We start from the raw sequence: 7,967 nt of genomic DNA, 5'->3' as shown, positions 1-7,967 counted from the left end.
GGAATTGTGGTGTGGCCATCCCCTCTGGGGGGTGATTTCTCACTTTCTCTCTCTTTCTCTCCCTGTCTTGCTCTGGCAGGCACACATGCCCTATACCAAAACTAAAAAAAGAGAAGAAAATAGTAGTTTCAACTACTTACAGTCCAAACTCTCAGCATCTGGAATAGGGGTATCTTACTTGACTACCACAAAACTCCAGTGAAAATGTAAGTATTGCTGGGACCAGCATTTGGCGTAATGGATATATTGCTGGACTCCCATGCAGTTGACCGTGGTTCGAGTCCCGGACTCGGTGGCTTAAACTCACGCCGGGCGCGTGTGCGTGCGTGCCCAAGATCCCGAGAGGAGAATGGAGGAGAGGGGATTGCAGTGTGGCCATCCTCCCTGGGGAATGATTTCTCACTTTCTGTCTCTCTGTCTCTCTCTGTCTTTCTGGCGAGTGCACGTGCCCTATAGCAAAAAATCTCTTCAAAAACAAACAAACGAACGAACAAACAAAAAACAGATAAGTATTGCTCAAGTTCCCATCTCAATTCTGGCTTTTTTGTCCTTGGGAAAATGCTTCCAAAATCTGTTTGGTGGGCATCTATATTATTTATTGACCTAATTTCTCTTCTGCTGGGAAACAACCACAGTACAGACTGAATATCTCTTATTTAAAAATATTTGGGGAAGGGGGCTGTCAGATGGCATGGTGCTTAAGGGCTCTGGACTCCCACATGGCCAACTGTGGTTCGAGTCCTGGACCTGGTGGCTTGCTTTCTCACTTTCCTTCTCTCTTTCACTCTGTCCCTCTCTGGTCAAATTTAAATAAATAAATAAATTTAAATAAATGTTTCTTTAAAAAATATTTGGGCGGTGGGTCGGGGGGGTGGGGGACCAGCAGCTGGTGTAATGGCTATGTCGCTCCTATGTAGTTGACCTTGGTTCAAGTCCTGGACCCTGTGGCTTAAACTCACGCCAGGCACATGTGCATGCGTGCCCAAGATCCTGAGAGGAGAATGGAGGAGAAGGGATTGTGGCATGACCATCTCCCCTGGGGGGGGGGTGATTTCTTGCTTTCTGTCTCTCTCTGTCTTTTTGTACCCTATAGCAAAACCTCTACCAAAAAAACCAAAAAATTGGGGGGAAGAAGTGTTTGGGATTCTGGATTTTTTTGTTTTTAAGAGAGATTTTTTATTTTTGCCATGGAATGTGTGTGTGCTTGCAGGAGACTCAGAGAGAGACATATAGAGAGACAGTGAGAAATTACCCCCTGGGGGAATGGACACAGCATACTCCCTTCTCCTCTATTCTCTTGAGATTTTTGGCATGCATGCACATGCACCCAGTGTGAGTTTCAAGCCTCTGCATCTGGGACTTGAACTGTGGTTGATCATGTGGGAGTCCAGCAACATAATCACTATGCCATCTGCTGGCCCCTGGATTTAAAAAAATATTTTGGAATTTTGAAGATAATAGGGTATCTTGGGGATCAACCCAAATCTGAACACGAAAATTCATTATCTTTTATATCTATACACATGACCTGAAGGTAATTTTATGCAGTATTTTTATATAGCAGTATTTTGACTGCAACCTATCATGTAAGGTCAGGAGTGGAATTTTCCATTTGTGGTATTATGTCAGCCTTCAAAAAGTTCTGGATTTTGGAGCATTTAGGATCTAGGATTGGATTAGGGATGTTAGACCTGTGATAGCTAATATTACATGGCCCTTGGAAGCACCAGGCCCTGCCCTAAGTGCTTTACACACATTTATTTATTTAAGCATCATAACTGTCCTGTGAGGTGGATATCATTATTGTCCTCGTTTTACATGCAAGGAGATTGAGAGCTAGAGGGCTAAGAGACTCGCCCAAGAACATGCGGCTGGTAAGAGGCAGAGCCAAGACTTGCGCCAGACAGTCCAGGGCTACAGTCTGCTCAATCCCTGGCTTAGCCAGATAGATGGTGGGATGTCCCAGCATCAGGGACACCCAGCGCTACGGCACTCCAAAGGAAACCCAGTCTGACGTTACTTAGAAATACCAGGTTATTGAGAACTGACTGCTTGCTGGGCAGTACCTTTCAGATGCATTTAATAGTCATAGGAGTCCCAGATCTTTCTGACTACAAAGCCCATACATTTAAAAAAATCACCAGAGGATGTGCTTGACAGGGTCAGAAGGAGAGGAAGAAAGCACCACCAAGAGGGTGTGATTACGATATGATCCTTCTTCTCCCTCTCTCCATTCTGTTGGGATTTTGGGCATATATGCGCACATGCCTCCCATGGTTTTCAAACTACCAGAGCTGGGACTTGAACTGTTGTTAGCCATTTGTGATCTGGTTTCCTTAACCACTAAGCTGTGAGGCATGCGTGAAAGCCCATGTATTTAATCACTACTCTACACTGTGCAGTGGTGGCTTGGAGTTGCATTGCTTTGAGTTTCTTAGTTATCTGTAAAGCTGATTATTATTTTCACATAGGTTGGTCTAATAACCACATTAAGCAAAGTTTATATTCAGTAACACTGAGAAGCTTGAGCAAGTGTAAACAAAAGAGGTGAAATAATTTCATTTGCGTTGAGCACTTAAAGAATCTTAGCAGAGAAGTTTTAGAGCCAAGATGCAGGAAAGAGCCATTCAGGCTCTCAGAGACCAAGTTTGGATTCCTGCCTTTAAAGAGTAACGGGAGGCTACAGTGGTGATTTAATCAAAAGGACAGAAAGGGTTGGAAAGAGGCAGAATGAATGGAAGGCCATGTATGGTCCAGGTGGGACACAACATGATGGTGGCTTGAATTAAGATGATCGTGGTGGAGATGGGAAGATGTGGGCAGATTGGAGAGCTGCGGCAAAGACAAAATCTAAATGCATCCCTTAGCGTTTAGGGATGGGGATTAGGACACTCTCCAGGCTCCCTTAGAAAAGGCCGATTTGGCTTCATAACTTAGTGCTTAAGGGAGCTAGAGTCCACATAGCCGACAGAGCAGTTTGAACACTGGCCTTGGTGGCTTGTAAAACATGCTGAGTGCATGTATGAGAGTGCCCCAAATTCCAACAGGATGGAGAAATAGAGGAGGAGGGACTATGGCATGACCCTGCCCCACTGGGGGTGCTTTCTCCCTCTCTCTGTCTCTCTGACAAGCACACATGTCCTCTGGGAATTAAAAAAGGATAAAGACACCTCTGGATGTAGTCAGTCTTTGGTTGAGGACCTGCTGGTTATTCACCAGAGAAGGTATCGTCTTAGTCTGTCATTGTGTTGCTGAAATAAATACCTGACACTAGGTGATTTATGAAGAAATAGAGATTTTTTTTGGAGAGATTTTTGTTATATGTCATGTGTGCTCTTGGGAGAGACAGAGACAGAGAGACAGAAAGCGAGCAATCATTCCTCAGGGGCATGGTCCTGTCGCGATCCCTTCTCCATTCTTCTCTCAGGATTTTGGGCACGCATGCACATGCTCCTGGTGTGAGTTTTAAGCTGCTAGGCCCAGGACTCAAACTACAATCGACCACATGGGAGTTCAGTGGTGTAACCATTATGGCATCGGCTGGTCCCAAAATAGAGATTTATTAATTTACAGTTCTGGTGTCTGGAAGTTCAAAAGCATCATAAATTGGTGGAAGACAAAACTTTGACTTTATCACACTCAGAGACTCCACTCTGGGACACCATGTTGGGATTCAGTGTTTACTTACCACCTTTACATTACAATCAAGTGCTAACACTTGAACTTTTGGGGGACATCCGATCACCGCCCACTAAGGTCAAATTCCAAAATGTGAACCTTTGGGGGAGAAATAATTACCTAAACCATAACAGGCACAGAAACACTATCCGTTTTCATCTTGGGTCAAAAGATAGCAGGGCTGCAATCCTCCAGCATGATATAAGCCCATCCTTTGTTCTGGCATCCCCTCCGGGGCGTGTCCTGCGCATTTTGTTGAAATGAGAAGCTCTGACTGTTGCCACGTGTGCTTTAATTTTCCCTTTTTTTCCATAGTGATGAAATAAACCCAGAGCTGCATTGTACGTTATTAAACTTTTATTAAGACCCATAAATAATAACCTACTCGTTGAAAACTTACGGTTTAGTGCTTTCGTTAGAATACTTTTTTTAAGGTTTATTTTATTCATGATAGAGAGCATGTACACATGCAGAAGAATTCTGGAGGGAGTGAAGGCAACAGAGGGAGAATGAGAGAAAATGCCCTTGACAGGGTCTCATCACACTGCGATCCCCCTCCTCCAGCTCTCTAGCTCATCAGGATCTTGGGCGCGAGTGTGCACACCCGCTGCATGGCAGGTCAACGAGGCTGGGGTCTGAACTCGCAGTCAGCCATGTGGCTTCTAACTGCTGCTCCGAACGATACCAATTGCGCCACAGGGCTGGGCCTTCGTTAGATTACTTAGGTAAATATAGACTTACCTAGAAGTTGACAACAATGAGGAGACTTAAAAAACAAACGTGTTTTATCAAATGCCCAAATCTGAGTCATTATATATTAATTTTGGAAGTCTGGGTAATCAACACAGTTTGAGAATATGGGGAATATGAGTAGGTTGGAAACACAACGTCTCTTCATAAACAGGGCTCTCTGGGAAGATGTGCTAGAGGCCCACTGGGCTTGATTTCATTTCCTCCTGGATGCACAGGGAGAGCACATTTCCCAGCCTCTCCTGTAGTTAGGTAAGGCAGTATGACCGAATTCCGGCCAATGAAATGTGAATGGGATTGCGGTGAGTAGTTTCCAGAAGTGGTACAGAAAAACCTCAAAAGAAACTTGATTCCCTCCACTTCTGCCAAGTGAACATTGACTCCTTGAGTAAACTTGGATATTAGGTTCTGAATATGGCAGAGACACTGCCAGCCTCGGCCCCTGAATGTGAAGCACACCTTACCTTCAGTTGGATTTAAGTAAGTGAAAACTAACCTTCTACACTGTTAAGCCACTGAGATTTAGGGGTTTGTCTCTTATCCAGCAGTTAGCTGCTATACACATTACTCTGACTAGTTAAGTGCAGTTGAACCAGGTAGTCGCCCTCTGAGAACTCCTTTGGATCTGTTTTCAGTGTGTCCAAGTCTGGTCTTCTCACTTCCTGTTTTCTCACTTCACTAGTTTAATATTTCTCAACCATTCTCATCAAAATACCATCAACAGCAAGGAGAACAGTGGTCCCACCAGAAGGCTTGGGGAGTTTCTGAGGCTGCCCCCTGTGTGGGCTTTTATTTGAAGTCATGCTTTGTCTAAGGCTCATAGCTGGGTCCCCGCTCCAGCTCTAGTCTCCCGGCCCCAACTCTGAAGCAGACAACTACTGGACTTGGTGGGCAACTGGGTTCTAGGGGACTTTGGGCTCTGTGGTACATTATTAAAAATAGGGTTGTTCTTTCTTTCATTGCTAATTTTAAGAGTTATTTGTGTATTTTGGACAACAGCCTGTTCTCAGATGTATCTTCTGCAAACATTTTCTTCTAGTCCGTGGCTTGTCTTTTCAGTCTCATGAGAATCTGCTTTTTAAAAAAGAATAAACCAGGTTCTTGACCAGTTTGATGAGAAAAAGCATGTGCCTTGGCATTTCTTAAAATTACAGAAGTTAGGGAAAAAGAGAAAAAAAAAAACTTTACTTATTTGTTAAAATGACCAAAGTTGTATATAATTATCATGTACAACATGTTTTGAAGTATGTATAGTTTGTGGACTGGCTAAACTGAACTAATTAACAAATATATTCCTTCGCATTTACTTAACTTTTTTGTTGCTTTGTTTTTATGGTGAGATTGGAAAAATCTTAAAAGTTTCTGGGTAGGTAGAAAAAATGAGAATTGGCCTGCTTCTGACCTGCATCTGACATAGCTGGTCGTCCCCCTTCTGGATCTTGTTCTCAACTCCTGCCCATCTCTCTTGGTATCCCTCCTTCAGCTTATTTAAAAATTTTTTTATGGTTAACAGATCTCTCTGTGTTAGAAGTATATGTATCCTTTGACTTGGCAATTGTCCTGCTAGAATTCTAATCCAGAGAAATAAAAACACTAGGAGGAAATGACATATAAGTACAGATATCTTCTGTGGCCAACCCCAAAACAAAACAAAAGATAGACAAAGGGAACTCTTGATACCAGGAAAATGGCCAAGTGGTAGTATATATTGAAGTACTATGTAAGCATTAACAAGTTCGACTAGAACTAAACCAGTTGACGTGATGGTTGAGTAAACACTGAGGAAGAACATCGAGGTTCAGGAAATGGTACCTAATATGTTCACAGCTGTTTCTAACAGCCTATTTTTAATGCATACATACAGGTAACACTAGAAGTAGGCTCAAACAGCACCAGGACCTTGTTTGTTTATTTCCTATTTTAGCCTTAATTCTTTTTTTTATTTGCCAGAGTGTGCATGCACTTGCAAAAGAGGGGGGGGTGGGAAGAGAGAGAGAGAGAGAGAGAGAAAGCATCCTCAATGGGAAATGGTCATGCCATGAGCCCTTCTCTTCTGTTTCTCGCTCCTTGCAAGATTTTGGGCCTGCAAGCACATGTGCATGGTTTTTCAAGCTGCCAGGTCCAAGACTCAAACTCTTCTCTTCCATTTCTCACTCCTTTTGAGCACACATGCATAAGTGCACGCTTTTCCAAACTGCCAGTTCCAGGACTCAGACCATGCAGTTGGCTATGGTGGGACCCAACTATCTTAACCACCACACCACCAGCTGGCTGGTTTATTGTTCATCAAAGTATCTTCAATGCCTGTTAAGAGGAGTATACATTTGAAGAAAAGAGTCAGGAAGGCAGATGTTGTTAATAGATTGAGAGATTACCAGCGTATGTGTATATGGGCAAAAAGGGGCCAAGAAAAAGAAAGATTTCTTTTCTCAACCCAATATTACCCCACTTAAGAGTTTATATTAAATTCTATATATGTATGTTCAAAGAAATTTTTGAAAAATAAAAAAAAACAAAACAGTTCTTGGAAATTTCACAATTGATAACATTATACATTTAGCTTATATGTAATCTTTATGTTCATTTAAAATAAAAATTTTTTTTTTTTTGAAATAAAAACGATCTTTATTTCAGATAAAATGAATATTTCCATAATTAGGATAAAGTGAACACATTATAATCTGAGTCCATTACTGCAGGTGATTTATGTTACAGATGAAGCCCATGAATGTTCAGAGTTCCTGAGTGTCACTGGAGTTGTTGCCTACATGCTTGTGGGAAGCTTCTGTAGCCTTTTCTTGGTAGGAATTCCGCTTTTTCTGAATTCTTCCCTTTCCTTCAGATATTCCCTTTTGCATTCTTCATAAAAGGCTGGATCATTATAGTAAGCAGTGAGACGTTCCTTCAACGCAGAATTTTCTTTCCGGCATTTTACTACCATCAGGATTCCAGAGTCCTTGCAACATTTGGTAAAATCTTGAACTTGTTCAGAACACCTCTCTCTGGCCTTTTCTCTCATTATTTTAGGGATCAAAACATCTTTTTCAACATGTCTGAGATGCTGCTCTGCGGGGTCCAACGCCATCTCGGGGGGCGGAGAAGGACGCAGCGGGGTGACAGCTCAGGGGCAGAAGGCGGGAAGGGGAGCTAAAATAAAAATATTTTAAAATAAAAAAAAAAATTGAGGTTTTTGCTATTGGGCATGTGCACTTGCCAGAAAGACAGAGAGACACAGAGGGACAGAGAGCAATCACTCCCCAGGGGGGATGGCCACGCTGCAGTCCCTTCTCCTCCATTCTCCTCTCGGGATCTTGGGCACGCACGCACACGCGCCCGGCATGAGTTTAAGCCACTGGGTCTGGGACTCAAACCGTGGTGGACTACATTGGAGTCCAGCGACATAGTCATTACGCTAACTGCTGGTCACAAAATAAACTATTTTTAATTACTTATAGGGTATTCTCTCAAAGGATGTCTTCTCAATTTGAATAGTGACTGTGATATGAAAGAATATTTAATTTTTAGATGTGGTAAAAGTA

At 42.7% G+C, this 7,967-nt stretch overlaps 1 pseudogene; it reads right to left on the bottom strand.

The window, feature by feature from the left end:
* Window positions 1-7,054: 7,054 nt before the first annotated feature.
* LOC102495715 (COX assembly mitochondrial protein homolog pseudogene) lies at window positions 7,055-7,569 on the bottom strand (annotated as a pseudogene).
* Window positions 7,570-7,967: the final 398 nt, after the last annotated feature.

The sequence above is a fragment of the Tupaia chinensis genome, unplaced genomic scaffold (assembly GCF_000334495.1).
Source record: "Tupaia chinensis unplaced genomic scaffold, TupChi_1.0 Scaffold000346_1, whole genome shotgun sequence".
Taxonomy (NCBI): Eukaryota; Metazoa; Chordata; class Mammalia; order Scandentia; family Tupaiidae; genus Tupaia; species Tupaia belangeri.
Note: the sequence above shows the minus strand (reverse complement) of the source record. Positions and strands in the feature narration are given on the sequence as shown.